This window comes from Manacus candei, unplaced genomic scaffold (assembly GCF_025592945.1).
Source record: "Manacus candei isolate 608988 ecotype Guabito, Panama unplaced genomic scaffold, ASM2559294v1 h1tg000126l, whole genome shotgun sequence".
Taxonomy (NCBI): Eukaryota; Metazoa; Chordata; class Aves; order Passeriformes; family Pipridae; genus Manacus; species Manacus candei.
This window is the reverse complement of record NW_026138174.1, coordinates 2,458,034-2,478,691: the sequence shown is the minus strand read 5'-3', so window position 1 is coordinate 2,478,691 and position 20,658 is coordinate 2,458,034. Positions and strand designations below refer to the sequence as shown.

Genomic DNA, 20,658 nt, shown 5'->3' with positions numbered 1-20,658 from the left:
ACAGGGAGAAATCCTCCTCTTGCCACACTGGGAGGAAGCAGAGGAGGTTCCTGGTGGGATGAGCTGATGTGTGTTTACCCAGAGGGGTTAGCAGCCTTGAGCCTGCAGAAAACTTTCCAGTTTTTCTTTATGCATTTTTAATCAATTCTAAGCTACTTACAAATATGTGCAATTACTTTCTGCACTTCGCTTTGTAATAAGATTTAATGACTGTTCTGTAATCCTCTTGGTGAGCACTGATAATCAAACACTATGATTTAAATTTTAGATTTAACAGAGCAGTTTTCTACGAAATGGAGAGAAGTATATTTTTAACCTTTTATCTTTTACTGGAAGTTGGGAATTTTTCGGCTTTCCTATACACAGTCATAAAATAAAAGACAGGATTGGGCTTTTTAATATCTTTTTCAAGTGGGTGCCAGAACATCCCAGACCTTGCTTATCTTGTTGCAATTTTCTTTTTCTGTGAAAATGTTTTGTCTCCTACAAATTTATGGTCCTATTTTTGGCATTCTTGGGCACCTATTAAAGTTGATGAGTTATAAAATTATGTATACATACCATACAGAGAGACCCCAGATGGGAAATAACTGTTTCTGTATATTGGCACACCTATGAAAAGACTGGCTTTTCTCATAAAACTCTGTCTGTTTTTAAAGTGAATTTAGTGCTGGTGGAAAAAACAAGCCGATGCGATGGCAGTTACTCAAGCTGTGAATCCACCAAGCCAACAGAGCTTTCTCTTCTCATTAGAAAATGCAGGATGCCTAAAAAAAGACAAAAAGCTCCAGGGTCACAGACTGAGCAGTGACCGGGTTGTGGGGTCAGAAGAGACCTCGGGGAAGGAGTGGCATTACTGAAAACAACAATCAAAGCCCTGGTGAATGATGCCAGGCTGCCCAGAGGCCACACAAAAGCTAAAGGCAGCCTCTGGGGTGATTTTTCAGCCATCAGCTCCTGGCTCTGGCCCCCATTGTCACTCCATCGAGCCGGTAATGCAGGACTGATGGCAGCAGAGAATTGCACTCATTTCTTGCCCCAGACAGCCCCAGTCCAGGCAGCAGGTAAAGCAGCTCCTCTACAGCACCTGCCAATTGAGCCTTCCTCCCTCAGCCAGCACATTTTCCAAGGCCATCTCCAGTGGCAAGAGCCATGGTGGGGCAGCAGGAGGAGCTACACCCAGTCAGGCATTAGTCGTGTCTTGCCGAGTCCCAGTACGATCATCTCGACTGTGACAGGGCTTGGGGAGGTCAGCTCGAGGCTCTTTCCCCAACATCTCTGTCCTTTCTGCAGGGCTCAGCTTGACTCATTGTTCTGAGATGAGAAAAAGGGCTTTTTCTTCAGAAATCTTTGCCAAAATGAGTTATTTGTATTATTCTGCTTCTGTAAAAGGCAGAGAAAGTATATCCCAAACATGAGAAGGCATCACCACCAGCTGTTAGTTGAAGCTACCCTTTTTCCTGCTCTCCATGCAAGAAAAGAATGATCTTCTTGTGCAACAGGAACCTTTAATGTTCACAACTCTTTGTGAACCACCATCAGTGCACCAGACCTGACTCCAATTTTATCCTGCTGCAGCTGCAGATGGTTTTCCAGGTTTAGATGCAGGAATTCCCAACTCCCTCTGCTCTAGCACCAACAGTGCCTTTCCATTATCCCAAGCTAGAAAGGCAAACTACTGGGTGACTTGTGCCTGTAAGTGACTCCTAATCTGAGCCAGGACAGGAGTGAAGGGAAGGGCCAAACAGGGCATGGAAGATCTTCAGTAGGAACTTTATGAACAGTGAAGGTTTAGGAGAAAGCTTAGAGGGATTTAATATTTGACTATTTGAGTGATGGTTGAATGAACCTTAAAAGGTGATAGCTGTGCACCATTCAGAGATATTTCTGTGTGCACCAGTGAGTTTCCTGGAAGGTTTTTAAGAGTACAAGGATCTGAGAAACCTGTTTTTCTGTGTGATGTGAGTCTGCCAAAGGAAACAATGCAGAGTATCCTTAACCCCAGCCTTGCAACCAAAAACATGCAGAGAAAGCAAATGTCTCAAACCTCCCAGGGACACAGGTTACTGCCATTTCAGTTTTGATACACTATGTCACAGACAGGCCTTGCCATGTTCGGGAACAAGCTGACAGTCATCCCAGGTTTTCTGCCAAATCAGGAACAAACACTGTCTTAACCCAAATCTGCCTAAAGTAGGGAAAAAAAAATAGAATAAATGCAACAAATCTGTTCCCTCAAGGGCTTTCTTTAAGCTTGTGGACCTGAAATCAATCCTGTGCTCCCAGCAGCAAAGTTCCCCAGCTGTACAGCCACCCAGGATTGAGGAAGGACTTTATCATATTCTGGTCTCTCCCATTTCCTCCAACATCTCCATTTCCATATTCTAACCAGCTCCATAATCTAGAGAACTAAGCTATGAATCTTAAAAAGAAAACAAACAAAAAAAACCCACAAAAACCACCACCTAAACAAAAAAACAACTGAGCCCACTATTATAAAGAGTTCCAAGAAGGAATGAAAAGTTAATCTCATGCTTCCTCACGCTGGATCAGCTCAGTCTCTATAATTCTGATTGGCATCAATTTGACCTTTCATATCTTGGTGTTCCTTCCCTGCAAAGGTGATGATTTTCCCTTTCCTCAGCCTTTCATTACTCAACATATAATGCCTCAGAGCCAGAGCTGTTCTCCCACTGGATGTTCCTGGAGAGAACACTGCCCTGGCAGGGCCCTGATCTAAACCTCTGGGTGCCACAGGAATAACAACAGGGAATATTTCAACTAAAGCAGTTTGCACTGTTTTGGTTACTCGTGATGGTCATAAAATTAACATTTGTCATTATCAGCAAGTGACAGAAACTTTTGGTCCTTATTGTGAAAGGTTTTTACATCACCTGATTGTAGGGCTGAATTTTGATGTCCTTGCCCGTGGACACAGGGTGGGGGTCCAAGATTAGGCCAGTCAGGGCCACTCAGGTCTTTTATCACCCTCAGGACCCTGATGTCTACCCTTAAAAGAAGCAGCCAATTCATAGAGGAACAGAATCTTGTCCAAATATATATATATATATATATATATATGGACCATATGTATTATTATATATTATATCCCACCTCCTCAGATGTGTTCTTGTAACACAAAGGCTTTTAAATCAGTCATACCCCTATCTTATCTACATTATTTCTGGCATTAGAACAAAATAGCAGAAAACAGTATAAACTGGGAAAATGTGAATGTGAACATGCATTGTCCTTCAGATGGGATATGCTCATTATCAAGTGAAACACATTGTAGGGATATCTGATTTCAATTTTTTCAGTGAGTGGAGCTGTTTAGAAAGCTACTTTATCTGTAATTTGAGGAAAAGAAGAGACACAGCAGGCTTCCAATATTTGAGTTAGCTTTGAACTCAGTGTACCTCCCTTTAATTTAAAGGTAAATGCTAAGAAATGGAAGAATAATATTACAAAATTCAGCAGACAGTTTGATTGGTTCTGCTGTTTGAATTTTGCAGATACACAAGCAGAGGAAACTGAGACCTGACACATTTGCTTGTTCCTTCAGAAAGAGCGTAAAGATTGGGCATGTTTGCTCCAATTGAAGATGTGGGATGCTCACTTGGACTGTATTTGATTAGTTCTGAAGTGCACAAGAATAGGTTAACATGGAAATTTTGGTACACTTGTAAGTGCTGGTAGAAATTTGGGGGAAAAAAAATCTGTATACTCTGCAAGAATTTTACTGTAGCATATTGAACAAGGTGATTAAAAGTACCTTAAAACAGGGAAAGGTGAATCAGGTAAAATAAGGTATAAACAAGGCTCGTTCAAAACTCCTTGAGTTTTTGAGCTCTCAAAAGACATTTATAGAGGCCTTGTAACCCTTCCAGACCAAACTCAAGAGAATGCTAATATTTGCCATCATGAGAACATGGAACAAACCAGCTGATGATGTTCATTTCATTCAAGATCACCTCCAGCCCAAACTATTCTATGGTTTAATATATGTATATGTACACAGTCATATATATTAACCTCTTAAAAAATGAAAACACAACAGTGGTTGATAAGGTGGGATAGAGATTATAAGAATTTGATTTATTGTTTGCATCCCAATTTGCTGAATTCCTATATCCCTCTGAAATACATGTTCTTAGTATATATTCAGGTAAATGCTTTAAAATATTGTCACTCAGTGAATGAAAACTATTTTAAAAAATTAAAGGGGCATTTTAATGAGAAAATTGAGATCCTTGCTGTATACCCTGAGAAAGTTAAGACAAGAATTAAAGCAAGGTAAGTTTAAGAACTAAAGAAAGTTAAGACAAGAACTAAAGCCTGAGACACGTGAATGGGGAAGAGAATGATGGAGCCTTTTTGTGTTTGCAGAAGGAAGCAGTAAATGGAACCCAAAGCCACTGGATATCCAGTAGGAAAATAGTGGAATTGTGATCTATTAGGGGAACTAGAAATTTCCAGTGGGTATGTTCATTCCCAGAATGAAGTTCTCTATAAAAACAATCACCAGCTTGAATTTTCAGTGTTCAATACACAGAGTAGCTGTTTTGCAGTCTGCTGTGCAAAAAGTGAAAGCTGATGATCCATACCACCACTAAATTGCAAATAAGGGGATTGTTAGAAAGACAGAAAATGCTGTCATTTAAAATAATACCTACAGCCTAAGTTGTTTCTTTTTTTTTTCCCCATCAAAATTGTAAGGAATTCAAAATTACCCCCCACCCTCTAGAGGGGCTGGGTAATGGACAGAAATGTTCACCCAGAAAAAAAAAATAGAAAATGCTCTGGGGTTTTTAATATTTCAAACTTTTGTATTTCAATTAACTGTAGTGATTGTATCATTGAACGAATGCCTCCATTTAAATATGCTGAGACTTGAAAGCAATGGGAGGAGTTCTAGGAATTAAGTGTGGAAAATCCAAGTATTTCAAAACAAGATATGAACAATGTCAAAAATTAAGGAGTAAGAGATATAATCAAGAGTTAGTAAGAAAGAACTTGTAGTCAAATGAAAAAAAAAAAAAGAACAAACTTGTTCCTTTGGATTTTTAAGGATTCCATGTACTATTGACTTGGAAGAACAGAATATGGATGGTGTGGCAATAAGGATATCAACTTCACTATCATCAAAAAAGAGTCAGACTTGATGATTCTTGTGGGGCCCTTCCAACTCAGAATATTCTGTGATTCTGTGAAAATGCAGTCATGGTGCTAATTAAGGCTCTTGAATACTATTTCATGAACACCTCTATCCTCAAGACCTGCTGATTTTAGGAAGAAGAACTATTGCACCAGTTTCTCCATGATAATTGGTGGCAAACTTAGGAAAAGTGTTGGTGTCTGCATCTAAAAATGAAACGTATTTTGAAATTTGCAGTCAACTTCTTAGACACAACCACAGGACTCCATTAATCTTTTTGAAGCACTTTCAGATTGGTCTGATTGAAATTTCAGTCTAGACAATCTATTGAAATAGCAAAGGGCAGATGCTCCACAATGAGAAAACTGAGGTTGTGCTCCACTTGCAAATCACATTTGGAACAAAATATGCCTTTTTATATTTTATGTATAAATGTCCTGTAAAATCAATCGTACTGACTATGTTCTAAGTTTCACTTAAGAAATCTTCACAGGTTCCTTCATCTTCACTTTTGCAGCCTTTGTTTCCCCAGAAATAAGATTTCAGGAAATCATGCCAGACATAAGTTTAATAATATAATATATTATATTTAACATATTATCTACATAGTCTTTGTGGTACCTCCTGAATCAGACAAATCAATTTTGTCGTGGGCCAGATCACCTGGTTCTTACTGGTGAAGAAATCCTTTGGTTTCCCCAGCATTTATTCCTAAATGGAAACTGCAGGCTCAAGGCCCGATGCAGCAGCATTTCTGAAAGGGTAAACTCTGACTTTTTTTTCTCTCAGCTTGCATTTCTTCCTCCAGCAGCACGAGGCCACCTCTCAAACGGGGCACGAGGACAACTTCCCCGGGAGCAGGGATAGCGACTTGAAAGGCACTACACGAGCGCCGTGTTTCCAAATAGACACCTACATCTATTCCTGCTCCACAATAGGCACCAGCGGGGTTTTGTCAGGCTGTTTGTCACCACATGGGTCTGCAGCCCTCTTGGAACTCCTGACATTATCAGAAATGGATCGAGAGGCAGCGCTGTTAAAAATAAAATCCCTGTTTTCTTCTCTGTGGAATCGTGACATCGCTGCCCAGCATTTCACATTCTCTGTGTAGAATAACCCATATAAGACAAGAACACATATTACTCGGCCCTCACCTATTATTTTAACAATATTTTAAGTGCTGTAGTTTCATACACATCGTCTTTGGCATTTATTCTTTCATTTCTATTCACTCAGAAGACTGAGCCATAGTCAAAAATATATTTCTGTGTTCTGGTGTCGCTTTTTTTATAAAACCTTTATACAGGTCTTTGTAGAGAGGCCACTGTGCAGAATTTGAACCTCAGAGTACAGTTTTATAGACATATAGGACTTTTATTCCAGATAACAACAAAGCCAGAATGGATTGTTTACATGAGAACTGTGTACCAGGAAATGAGGATACAGAGAAAGAGCTGAGGATGGGAAGGGGTTTGGACAGAAACTGAGATTTTTTAAACTGAGATGAAGATTTCTAGATGGGTGTTTTGAGCAACACCTTGACTGGAGCAGAGGTGGGAAGGTAGATTTCCAACAGCAGAGGAAGACAAGGGAGTGGAGGGGATCACTCATCTCTGCTGGCTAAAGAAAGAAAAGGAGGAACCAAAGGCAGGGAAGTGTAGAGAACAGTAACAGAAAAAGTTACAGAGCCTGTGGTAAGTCGACCCCTTAAATATTTAATGAAAGCAACCTGACTGATCTGTTTATTCATATGGCATGCTTTCTATAATTTCGGTATTCTCAGGGGAATCAGCAGAAATATGGAAACCATCAGAAATGACAGACAGCTGACCCAGAAAAAAAAAAGAAAACTAACTATTTTCAGCTTTATTATACAACACACTTCATCCAAAACAAAGGCTTCATTAGAAAAGCTGCTCGTGATCTTTTCATAGAATCGCAAGAAGACACACACCCCAAACATTTTTGAAAGAGCTGCTATGGACTGTGTTCAGCTGTCAAAAGTTCTTTAGGTTTTCTGACTGCAGAGGGCATTTCAGTCCAATGTAGGAGGGACCAGAGGCACCAGGCACTCCTCTCTCAGACATGTCATTAGATATTTTACCAGTGCTTTAGTGGAGAGATCTGATCAATAGAGTGTATTACCCACAGAACAATGGAAAAGCCATGTTTTGCTCACTAACAGATGAATTTCCCAGGAACTATTGATAGCACAAACATCAGAGCTGGGTAGCCCATGTGCTCCCCCACCCTTACAGTGTGCAGGGATAGCACATCCCAGGAACCCTGTGCTCCCTAGAGCACAGGAGACACCAGCTCAGAGTGCCAAACTCTCAGGCACAGAAATACCTTCAACAGTCTGGTCCAGGGGAGAGTGGTTTTCTGAGGGATGCAGCAGATGTGGAACTCTTCCCCTTCCACCTCCCTGCCAACCCATCCATAGAAGGGTTGTGTGGGCAGGGGAGAAATCATAGAATCACAGAATGGTTTGGGTTGGAAGGGACCTTAAAGATATCCAGCTTCAAACCCCTGCCATTGGCAGAGGCACCCACTAGACCAGGTTTCTTTGAGCCCTATCCAACCTTATCATGAACACTTCCAGGGATGAGGCATTCACAACTTCTCTGGGCAACCTGTTGCAGTGCCTCACCACCCTCACAGTAAAGAATTTCTTCTTAACATCTGATCTTAAACCACTCTCTTCCAGTTTCAAGCCATTCTATGATTCATCTCCTCCTTCCCTGTCACTACAGTTCCCAATGAAGAGTCCCTCTCTGCTTCCTTGTAGGCCCCTTATAAGTTGGGGATGGAATAACCCTGTGCATTGGTACCAACCAAGGAGCAACTGGCTCAGCAGCAGCTGAGCTTTATTTGCTGTGTGGGACACCAGGCTGAGTGTTAAACACCAGATGTCCCTTACAAGCAATGCTCTTACAATTCTGTGGTTCATCTTCTAAGGGCCAAGATAAATCAAAACTTAAAACTGCACAACGTGGTAGTTCTCTGGCCAAAGCAAGGCACGTTGCAGAGACATGGTGGCTCTGTGTTTTGGGGACACTTGCAGGGAGTGGACTCCATTAAGGGAAGAAGGCTTTTTGAAGGAGAAACTGGCTGGACAACAGGCCAGGGCAGGTCCCTGTCACAGAGCAATGTGTCCCATGAGGAAGGATCAGCACTAGAACATTTACAACTAGTAAATTGTCTCCCAGCATTCCTGATAGAACATGCAACACTGGTGTTAGCTAGAGATGAGGAGCTGGCTGGGGAAGCAGTGAAAACATGCCAAGATCTCCCTTGAGGAGGACAGACCTCTGGGAGACTTCTGGAAATCTGTGAAGAGCAGTGATGTCAAACTGAAAAGATAGGGAAAGACTCAGGAAGTTTTTGAATCTAGTGAAGCCAAAGGACTTTACTCACTAGAAAAACCAGTTTAGCAGAGTAGCACAGCCAATTCCACAGGCTGAATGTCAACAAACAAGGACTTGCTCGTAAGGGAACAAGACTTCTGCAAGCCTCACAATGGTATGGCTTGTTGGAGGAGAATGTAAATGATTGTGAAGAGGTGGGTCTCAGGAAATGAGAGCATTGAAATCTCATGTAAACGGCTTGGGAATCGAGGACCTGGAAAAGAGCACAAAAAACACTGTTTGTTGAGTTCCAGGACTTTATGTGAACTGCTTAATTTCTGGTGGTCTTGTAACAACAGTATTAACAATAATAAATTGTACCAGGAAAGTAGTTTGGAACCGAATTTTGGGGAAAGAAAGTCTTTCCTTGCTAGTCTGAGCATAAGTTCAGCCTGGAAAAGAAAAGGCTGCAGGGTGACCTAATTGTGGCCTTCCAGTACCTGAAGGGAGCCTACAAGAAAGATGGAGAGAGATGATTTACAAGGGCCTGGAGTGACAGGACAAGGGAGAATGGCTTCAAAGTGAAAGGCAGTAGGTTTAGATGAGATATTAGGAAAAAATTCTTTACTGTGAGAGTGGTGAGGCCCTGGAACAGGTTGCCCAGAAAAGCTGTGAGTGGCCCATCCCTGGTTTTCTGCCAAATAAAGACCAGGTTGGATGGGCCTCTGAGCAACCTGGTCTAGTGGAAAGTGTCCCTGCCCATGGCAGGGAGGTTGGAACTGGATGATCTTCAGAGTCCCTTCCAACCCAAACCATTCTGTGATTCTGTGGTGAAGAAGATGTGCTTAATTACTGATTTGGCAGGCAGGAAGAGAAAATGAAACAGAAAAGTGTATGGCCATCACTGTAACTTTTTGTGGTCCCCTGGTTCTCCTGTATTTCTCTGCAGGTCTTCTGGGTGCACTTATCCTCTTCTGAAAGAAGAAAATGTTCAAAAAGTGAAAATGTTTCCTGTTTAATTCTGACCTTTTCTCTCTTCCCACCCTGCCAAGGAGGTGGCAAATGTCATTTGAAAGGTGTGGATATTGTAACAAAGGTGCAGGGAGATAATGTATATGCATCATGATGTATATGCACAGGCACAACCTTCTCTTCTGAGCCAGTCTGTTCAAGAGCACCCGTGGGTGTGCAAGCACACTGCAGGAAAAAACTTAAAAGAACAACAGAGGCTTTCATATTAATTTGCAGCAGGTCAGGGAGGTGATCCTGCCCCTCTACTCAGCCCTGTGAGGCACATCTGGAGTGCTGTGTCCAATTCTGGGCTCCTCAGGAGAGGAGGGACATGGAGCTCCTGGAGCGGGTCCAGTAAAGGCTGCAAAGATGCCGAAGGGATGGAGCATCTCTGGGAGCAGGAAAGGCTGAGGGAGCTGGGGCTGTTCAGCCTCCAGAGCAGACACTGCGAGGGGACCTCCCCCAGGTCTGTAGGGTTTGCAGGGAGGGGGCAGAGGATGGACCAGGCTCTGCTCGGGGGGGCCCAGCAATGGCACAAGAGGAACGGGCAGGAACTGGTGCCCAGGAAGTTCCACCTGGACAGGAGGAAGAACTTCTTTGCTGTGGGTTGATAACACAATGGAACAGATTGCCCAGAGAGGGTGTGAAGTCTCCCTCACTGGAGATATTCCAGAACCATCTGGACACAATGCTGTGCCATGTGTTCTGGGATGACCCTGCTGGAGCAGGGAGGTTGGACCAGATGAGCCACTGTGGTCCCTTACAACCTGACCAGTTCCTATGATTCTGTGATTCTGTGACTCTAAAACTTCAGAGAAGGACATGTCCCATGTAACAGAGTAACAGGAGAAAGAACTGAATGATTTAGAGACCATCATTCTGTCAAGATGTTCTGGTGATGAACAAGGACAGTGAAACATATGTTGTTTGAGTAGTCACACAAACCTCAGGGAAAACATATGATACAAGTCATGTCTTTCAGTGTTCATAAAACATAGCAGCTACTCAGATTTGTGCCATAAGGACATGTTTTCCCAGGCTTAAATGGGTGACTTTAATGCCAGGTACCACCACCTTCTCAGCTCTTCATGGTCTCTTTTGTAGATAAATGTGCTCTTCTGTTTCTCTTTTTCTAGTAACACTCCAGCAGTGCCTCTTCATTTGTCCTCTCTGGTTTTCTTCCTAGACAAAAACCCAGAGAAAAAGGACTACTGGCATCCACCAAGATGTGTGCAGACTCCAACATCATAAAACAAGCACATCTTTCCCTACCTCTGCAATCCAAAACATGCTCTGGCACTAAGTTTATCTTTCAAGGACCTTCTCAGAGAAAGCCCATTGTGTGTGTACTTTGCAGGGTCAGCCAGCAAACCCCCTTCACTGTAGGTGTCAAGACAAAAAGTGAACATTGTGATACCTTCCTTACCCTCAGTTTCCTCAATAATCTTGAGGATGGCTTGGGGTGCAGTTAAGGTCATCTAGGGCTGCTCCTCCCTTACCTGACTTGTCCAGATCAGAGAGTCACCTCCTCCTTTAACCAGTTTTTTCTGACCTTGTGCAGTGTTTCTGCTGTGGAAAGTCATGCCATTGGTCTCATCTCACTGGTTTTAAACATTAGAACCACCCTAATTCCCCTGGTCTTCTTGCTGAGAAAGTCCAACCAAGACAGAGATGTTTGGAAAAGTGGTTTCACATAGAAAGGAGCCTTATGTGTGATATGGAGTCATTTAGAATCATAGAATCATAGAAATGTTAAGGTTGGAAAATACTTCTAAGATCATCAAGTCCAACCATCAGCTGAGCACCACCACCACCACCACCACTAAATCCTGTCCTCAAGTGCCATATCCACAGGTTCTTTGAACAATTCCAGGGATGGTGACTTCACCACTTCCCTGTGCAGCTTGTTCCAAAGCCTGACAACCCCTTCCATGAAGAAATTTCCTCTAATATCCAATCTGAACCTCCTCTGGTGCAACTTGAGGTCATTTCATCCGGTCACGACACTTGTTTCCTGGGAGAAAAGAGGCACAACCTCCTGTCAGGTAGTTGTAGAAAACAAGGTCTCCCCTGAGCCTACTTTTCTCCAGGTTAAACACCCCCAGCTCCCTCAGCTGCTCCTCATCAAACTTGTGCTCCAGCCCCTTCCCCAGTTCTGTGGCCCTTCTCTGGGCACACTCCAGCACCTCAATGTCTTTGCTGTAGGGAGAGACCCAAAACTGAACACAGGATTCAAGTGCAGCCTCACCAGTGCCAAGTACAGGGGAAAAAGTTTTGGGAGTGGTATAGATGCAAAACTAGTCCTCACTCCATAATAAACAGAGGATAAAGACACTGTTTTTCTGTGTAGTTACAATTTTTTTTCAAACTTTCAGTATTTGAGTATCGTCAAGGTAGGGAGGATGTTATGGCTTATGCCAGGCTTTTCACATCAATTCTTATATTTTAACCTTTAAAAATGAGGAAGGAGAAAAGTGCTGACATAATGGTGGGTCTGTTTGCTCTGACCATTTCATCCAGAACAGTTCCAGTCTCTTGCAGAAAGCAATCAGGGGGTTGATCTTGCACTGCAAACCTGCAGAAACTTAACTAACATGGCACAGCTTGAAGGGATGTTTTGTGAGCTTATGCTCCTCATTGCAGCAGTCTTTGACATAAGTGATGGATGGATGTGATAACTACCACTACTTCTTTTTACTTGCATGTCATTAACGTATTGCCTCTTAATGTTAATAAAATACACACAGTAAACTTTACAATGTAAATCTTCAGCATCATAAAGGCCCTTTTCATGTGAGTGGGTATTGCAGGTACCTATAAATTTAGATGGAAGAAGAAGCTGCAAGACAACAGCATGCCAAAAAGAGAAGGTAAAGACTGAAAGCTCCCTGAGAACTGATAAGCTCAGGAGAACTAATGATCCTCTTGAACCTTCAAGAGTTGATAAACACAGAACCAAGAGTTTGCTACATTTGTTAAAGGTCACTTGCACACAGGGGCCACCAGGACATCAGTACAACCCTCTGCTTCTGAGCAAATGGCCTCAAAGCTGCTGCTCCAACTGGGAGCTGTATGATCCATGACTGTGCAAGTGAACTGTGAGAGTGAATGTGCCATGTGAATAGTTATTTGCCATTAATAATAACGGCTTGTTTTGATCACCAATAACAGCTTAATGAATAATAAGCATTCTAAGAAATATTGTCTGTGATCCTTGTCTCCCACAGCTCACTTCCCTACCAGGGAAAAGGGAATTTACAGCATGAGAATGGTGGACATTTCATTTCAGCAGCCGAATGACTTCACATAAACAATGATAAGGGAGAAAAAAGAAATAAGGCTTTTGTTGTTGTTGTTGCCCTGAAACCTGTTGTGAGAACTCAAGAGTTTTACACAAGGACAGTATGATAGTTGGAAGCCATTTGAAGAGGAAGGGAGTGGAAAGGAAAGGGGAAGAAGTGGGAAGACTGCACTTCCTAAATAAAGACAGATGGTGCCTGTGGTTTCTTTTGTAGGTGTGTTCTTGCTTCCTTGGGTGCATTTGCAATTGAACACATTTTGGTCACCATCTGACATGTTTATAAAAAACTGCTTGCTGGATTGGTGAACACACTGATTTATGCTGGTTTTCTTAAAGACTCCAGAACTACTGGGTAATAAAAAAAAAAAAATTGAAAAATTGCTTGTTTCTGCAACTTCACTTTCTGAGACTTAATAAATAAATACCTCTCCAACATCCCCACAATCCCACCCTGTTGTCTCCCATATAGCACTGTGTTGTGTTCCCATTTATAGCTCAATACATTCTCTTGTTCCACACAGGAAAGCCCAGAACATGGAAAGGCTGCCTGGCACCACAGCTTATCCCATCTGTAGCAGCTGGAAAACACAGAGGTCTGCAGAAGTGAGCACTAACAAGTAACTAGACAGAATGAGAGACACAACTACGGTTATTTCTTGAAAGACAAGATGCATCAAGATGTTCTTTACAGCGGTAAAATGATCAAAAACACATGACAGCTTCTGCTTACAAGTATTCCTGTCATGTCACCCTTCCCTTTATACCAAGTGCCTTCATTCCCTAGAAATAGTTGTGTCTGATAAAGATTAAAAGAGAGGATTTAAGGCTCAGAGTGTGTGTGCATACCATCCTGTCCTGTTCCTGTCTGATCATCCAAAGAGAAATCTCCCAGGCTGCAATATTTGCAAGGCTTGCTTTGTGCTGCATTGTGTTCTCCAACCCTTTTTTTCCTTGGATTTAGTCCACTTCTGTAATATGGGAGGACAGAACACTTCATCCTCCCCTTTAAACTTCCAGTTTTGGTTCATCAGCTGTTTCATCAGGCTGACAGGTGATCTCAATTCCTTCAAAACAAACATCCAGAAAATTAATTTTCTCCCTTTCTCTACCCATTCCTGCATAACACTGAAAAAGCATATGGGAGATAGCAAAGCTATACATGTTCACATTTCTGCTCATACCCCAAGGGAGGTTGTGGCAAGGTGGGGATCGGCCTCCTCTCCCATGACAGGCCTCAAGATGTACCAGGGGAAGGTCCAGGTGGGACATCAGGAGGAATTTCTTCACTGAAAGGGTTGTTAAGAATTGGAATGGGCTGCCCAGGGAGGTTTGGAGTGCCCATCCCTGGAGGTGTCCAAGGAAGGACTGGACTTGTCACTCAGTGCTCTGGGCTGGGGGACAAGGTGGGGATGGGGCACAGGGTGGACTTGATGGTCTAGGAAGTCTTTTCCAAACACCACCTTGTCTACTGGACCACAGCATTAATTACAACATCCAGTCATTAGAAATTCATATTTGAATGGAATGGATTCTCTCAGCTTTTCCTCTCCACATCCAGATGACTGACCCAGACAATGCCCTGACAAGGTATCCAATTACTGCCCCTACTGTAGACTTTGCTGTATTTACTATTTTATCCCCACTCCTGTCCTCAAATACATTTACTTTATTTATAAGACTATAATCGAGGCTTTCCTTAAATTGTGCAGGCCCAGAAAACTAGAGTAGAAATCTGAAGAAAGACTGCAAAGTACCATCCAGAGAAAAATAATCAGATAATGGCAGTAGAGGGATTTTTTTAGAATTAAACATCAAAAGAAATAAACTAATGCAGTATCCACTGCACTATCTATACTGCAATTAATTTAATTTATTTTATCCTGTTTTGTATCATCAGTGTTCTGCATGCTGCAGAGTTTTGTTCTGAAAATGCAGAATTGCAGATTCAAAGTAGGAAGTGAAGGGGACAAAATCAGAGCTTTCAGCATCAAAGATCATCACAGTGGAGGCCCTCGGGAAAGTCCAAGGAAATTATTTAGGATTAATACACAACTGTATTAACTGGAGGTTTCTGCTAAATTGATTAGCAGTGAAATTAGCTACATTAGCCTTTCCCAACTTTAGGCTTCAAATTGACCCAAAAGATTAATTTGGGCAATTCATACATCCCACTGCTGTTGCTGCTGTCTGATCACTGCCTACAGGAGCTGTCACCACACCGGGCAGACACTGCTCATGTAATTGTTTTTAAAAAGCTCTCTGTGCAGCTACAGGGGGTCGAAATACTGGGCTGGTTTCAGCCATGCAGACCTAGAGAAAATAGATGGCAAAAACCTCCTCTTGCTCCCGTTGTGGGTGGCTGTTTCTGGCGGCGGGGGGAGTGTTTGATGACTGCACGGGAGGCACTCGCTGCCCACAGCTGTGATTTCCTGCCCTGCCATCCACTTCAGAGTGACTCAGTGGGGATTGTGTGCTGCTGAATGCACCCCCTGAATGATGAACTCATCCCTTTCTCCCTCTCCCAGAAAGGACCTTTGTGCAGTGTAAAATGCACCCAGCTGCACAGCCAGCCAGGGAGCCAGTGCTAACATTTCCAGCCGCACGTGCTCTTCCTCGACACAGTGCTGTCCACCCACGTGGAGCTCAGGTCCTCCAGGCAGTTCATTCCAAGGTTATACTGCTGATGAACAGGACTAACTATTTTTATTTATGATATTAAATACACCCTAACAAAACTGGAGACCATTAGAGGTTTCCTCACTGAACAGAGCAAATAAAATGCATGAACTGACACGGATCGATACAAGTTTATCACATCAAACACTAATTCAAAGACACAAAGCTTCATGCAGGCACATCATGCATGGGTAGGAGAGAGTTGCCTTGCTTTCCAGAGACCCTCAGTGGCCTGCTAGTTAAAAAAGAAATAACTCCTGGTAGTTCCCTTGGGCTGACAGCCACTGAGAGTCACAGAATCACAGGATGGGTCAGGTTGGAAGGGAGCACAGTGGGTCATCTGGTCCAACCTCCCCACTTGAGCAGGGTCATCCCAGAGCACATGGCACAGGTTTGTGTCCAGACAGTTCTGGAACATCTCCAGTGAGGGAGATTCCACACCCTGAGGTGCCTTCATGAATGATCAGGTTGGGAGGTCCCTATGACCCTCACTAGAACAGCAACAGCAATTAATTTTAAATATCGACTCGCTCTACCTGTGCTGAGCAGCACCTGCTGCTGTGGCTGAGGAAAGCAAACATGCCTTTGTTTTTTGCATTCAACAGGATATATAAATACATAAATACCCCCAGGTATTTATGGGGGCGATGCTGGTACTTCCTTGCTGTGACTCTGTTCTCCAGTTTACACATCCATGCCCTAATCCAGGATAATCAGAACCGTGAGTTTTCCCTGCCTGTCTGGATCACAATGCCAATACTGTTCATGTCTTATGAAATGTTCACTACAAAATGTTCGCTGTCTTTTGAAGAACCCTGTCTTTCTTTGGAAAAAAAAGAAAACTCAGATAACTCCTCAGCTCAGGTATTCCCCACAGCAGCACTTTGCTCACACCGCTAAATCAAAGAGTATTATAATGCAAAGTAGCTCTGTGTTGCATATCAGCTTCACAAGAAACATCACATGAACCTGGAGCTCAGGCCAGCAATCATGAAGTTTGGATATCAAAGGTGTTTTACAATATTGTTCAAACATAATAAATACCTCAGGCAAGTTTTTCAAATCTGTCAACTGACTGAAAAATGATGTCCCATCAGAGGCTGCTGAACATGTTTCCCCCATCATCCTTACCTGTTAGGAACAGTAATTGCTCCTCAAACGTGGAGCCACAGGAAATGCAGCAACAAATCATATCTACATCCATCCCTAACTTCCACATACAGAGTAACATCATCCATTCCCATCCCACCCTGACAGTTTTAATGATGCTCTCCAGAAAATTGTGGGAAATAGAAAGCAATCCCTATCTCTCACACAGGACACAGTCCCAAAAAACCTCCAGTAGCAACACAGCAAGGAGATTAATAAAGCTGTATTAAAAGGAAAATTGTGACAAAATCTTAGCTATGCCACTGCTACTTCTGTTTCACGTAGATATGTGTCCAGTTCAGCTGGAATAATCTTAAAGAGAATTAGAACGCATTACAGTTGTAGAAAATCATTAATTAAGACTGTAGGAGATCAAAAACTGGCAGTGACAGATGAAGTTCAGGTGGAGAAAGGTGTTTGCCTCCATCTCCCCTCTTGTCAGGCATCAGCACAGCTCCTCTCAGCATCACTCAGCACCTGCAGCAGTTTGTCTCCTGATGTCAGGCTGAACTCTCTGGGTGGCTGTCCTTGGGCTTGGTGGTGCTACCTGTTGGCTACCTTTGAAGTGGGGAATGGAGGGAGCCACCAATACCTGCCACATGAATTGTCAGCCCTGTCCCTAAGTTGCTGGGCTGAGCTCTCTTGCAAGCACAATGTCTGCAGAGGAACAGATAGGGAAGAAGACTATAATCTGTTATCATGAATTTTAATGCAGTGCTTTATATTTATACCCAAGCTATAGTCCATAAAACTGAAATGAATTTCTAATGCTGTAAGTATTATTTGCTATTTTCCATTCTGGTTGCCATTTCGTTCAGATTTTCTTTAATAATGCATTTTATAGGCCTGTACCTCTGCAGCTCCCCTCTGCCAGCTCAACTCCTCTGCTAACAGTAGCAATGCTTCACAAAGCCCCGTGATTTGAAGTGACCTTGGGACTACCTTTTTCCCTGTTCTCCCCAGGCTGGTAAAAATCACAGCATTAACTGGAAGTAGCCCTGAATTCCCTGGCTTTTGTTAGCTTATCTAGGATTCTCCCGATGTGCATTTTTGATGTTTAATTTCTTTTGTATTTGGCCACCTCTCTCAACTTGGAAGGGGAGCAGAGCACCCCTCCCCAAACAGCAGCCAGGAGCATCACCAGCCACCTGCACACTGAAGGGAAGCATCTCACCACTGAACCTCCCAGTCATCACAACCACAACCATCCCCTCATCAGCATGGTTGTCACATCCCTCCAGTCTCTGCCACGGTGCATAGACGAGGCTGCTAAAGGTTGCAAAGAGAGGCAAGTTGCTTAAAAGCACCCTGCTGCTGACTCCCTGCCTCATGACTGACATGCTGAGGATGCCATGTGTCAGGTGCCATTTCCTTGCCTGCCTCCCCAGGCAGGTACCCTTCCAGCTCATGGAATAAAGCCTCTTGCAAATTAGGAGCAACGAGCCCTCCCTGCTGCTGTCTCGTCCTCTTCCCGGGTCTTGCCACTTCAGTTAAACCCTGGAATTGTTCTTCCTGTTATTGCCTGGCATCCCTCCCTCTGGGGGTACTGCTCTTCCCCATCCTGTCCCTCCATCTCCTCTTTCTTGGCTTTACAGCAGCAGAACTGTTTGCTAATGAGGGAAAACTCCCAGCTCCCGATGCCTCACCCTGCCGACATTCCCGAGTGTGGGCCACGCTCATGCCGTACACTTGCAAGGAGTGGGAAGCCCTTTTGTCCAGGTGGGCCTTGCAGCTGTTTCTCCAGCTAAACTAATAGAATTTAACGTGCTCCCTTTGCAGCTGGATGCTGACTCAACTTTTCCAAGCAGCATATGGACAAATGCTTGTTCAGGTTTGTATCACATACCCAGGAAAACCAACCTTTTCTCCCTCAAGAGAAATACGCCTTATTTGGCCTGTTTTATCATAAAGGCATGAAGAAGAAGACACCAAAATAAATTAACCAAATATGGTTTGATGAGGTAAAATTTGCTGTCAATCATCCCAGCTTGGATGGGGCTCTAAGCAAGCTGGTCCAGTGGAAGGTTCCCTGCCCATGGCAGGGGGTTGGAACTAAATGATCTTTAAGGTCCCTTCCAACCCAAACCACTCTAGGATTCTATGATTCTATGAAATTAAGGAAGGCCCCTGTCTGTTCAGTGGTGACTCAGCAAGCAGCATAACCTTCCTGGCTTGACCTCCCACGATACAGAGCCCATATAAGCAGTTTTAAAGCTAAACAAACACTAAACAAACATACAGAGAACCTTATGAAATATTTCTAAAGCTGGTCTCAGGGCTTTGAAAGCATCAGTTTTAAGGCACGATTTACTGTCTGCTATCACAACAAAACAAATACCACAGATTAAAGCAAAATATGTCTGTGAATCTACAAAATATGGAAATAATGCACATGGAAAATGGAAATCTTCCTAACCATCTGGAGCCTAAGTGTTTGCCATCAATATTGGATCCAGTAGCACTGTAGCTAGTTAGCATTTTGTCACTGATTTCACTAAGGCCAGGAATCATGGATAACCACAAGTGTTTGGAAATGGAAGCTCAGTATTAGGTAAGCAGAACTCACTTCCAGCAATTATGAAGTCAGAGGTGCACAGCTGCCTGGTTGATTTTATTTCTTTGCATGCTAGACAGTAGGAAAAGGAGAATAAAAAAATATTATTTCCTTTGCTGTTGCTGTTTAATCACTTTGGATAATTCTGAAACTTCTACCCAAAAATTATAATCGTGTGTTGTGTAAGATACATGTCTAAGCAAGACAGAATCAGAAGCTGAAAGTTTGAAACTCACCACTGAAAAAATATTATTCTGTGTCCTTTCACACAAAAATCTGCATTTCATGCAAAACTCCCAGTAAAATATTTTCATTATGCACCGTGCAGGCAGCACAAGCAAGTGGATTGTTCCCTTGTCCTGCTCTGCCAGTGGGAACGACCCACATTTAGCAAAGATCATGAGAGTTACCAGAGTAATTAGTGTAGGCCTAAATCTCATAGACTGCAAGTTTTTTTCTGGAAGGTAGGTGGCTTTTCTCCAGAGTTCCTCCAAATCCATCCAGAGATTGTCCAAACATCTCAAAGATTTCCTCCTTCACATTCCCTTAACTATCAGACCAGAAGCTGATCTTCTAAGGCTGCAAGGATGTCAACTGCATGCTCTGATTAGCATGGGGAAATAAAGCAGCTGAAAAATCTAAACCAGCCCATGCCTGCACTTTGCAAGAGAGTTTCTTACCAGGTGGGAAGGTGGCAGCATGGAATCTGGATATGTTCTCAGGACAATCTAATTCTGACACTAAAACTCCAGCAGTGAAAGGGAGTATAGATCATTTATTCACTATCCCTACAGATGCCTCTTCTAGGGGCTGCATCACATCTGTCAGCTGTTGTCTGGTGTTTTGGATATCCTAGAGAGACTCAAATGGCATCACCTGCCTGTGGGTCAGTGACACCACCTCTGCTTTGCTCCATGACCAGATGTGACCACAAGGAGAATGCAGGAAGTTCTTTTCTCCAGCCCCTTTTGCAACTTCTCAACCGAAAGGAACTCTACACCACAAAATCATAGAAAAACAGAATGGTTTGGGTTGGAAGAGATCTCAGAGATCATCTCATTCCAACCTCCCTGCACAGGCAGGGACACCTTCCACTAGCCCAGGTTGCTCCAAGCCCCGTCCAACCTGGCCTTGGACACTTCCAGGGGTTGGGCATCCACAGCTTCTCTGGACAAGCTGTGCCAGGGTCTCCCCACCCTCTTAGTGAAGAATGAGAGGCATTCTCTTACTTTGAAGATTGTCTACTGGCCAGACACCAAAAAAACCCACAACACTAAATTAAATACTACCATGGAGTTTCCACTCTCAAATCATTTCATTAAGAGCAGCCTAAGTGTTTACAATGAAGGAATATTATAGTGATATGAAGACAGGTGAGTGCTCAAATACAACCACGTAGGCTTTTCCATGTCTGTGCATCACACTGTTTTTTCAAGTGGTAGATGTCCCACTGGCTCCAAAG

General features: G+C 43.1%; 1 long non-coding RNA gene across 1 annotated transcript; it reads right to left on the bottom strand.

The window, feature by feature from the left end:
• Positions 1-10,583: 10,583 nt before the first annotated feature.
• LOC127462337 (uncharacterized) lies at positions 10,584-19,156 on the bottom strand. The gene is made up of 4 exons (XR_007900414.1): positions 19,059-19,156; positions 17,235-17,299; positions 13,664-13,881; positions 10,584-10,698 (listed from the first exon to the last, which is right to left on the bottom strand). It is a non-coding gene; the product is annotated as an uncharacterized LOC127462337 (long non-coding RNA).
• Between the last annotated feature and the right edge of the window lie 1,502 nt (positions 19,157-20,658).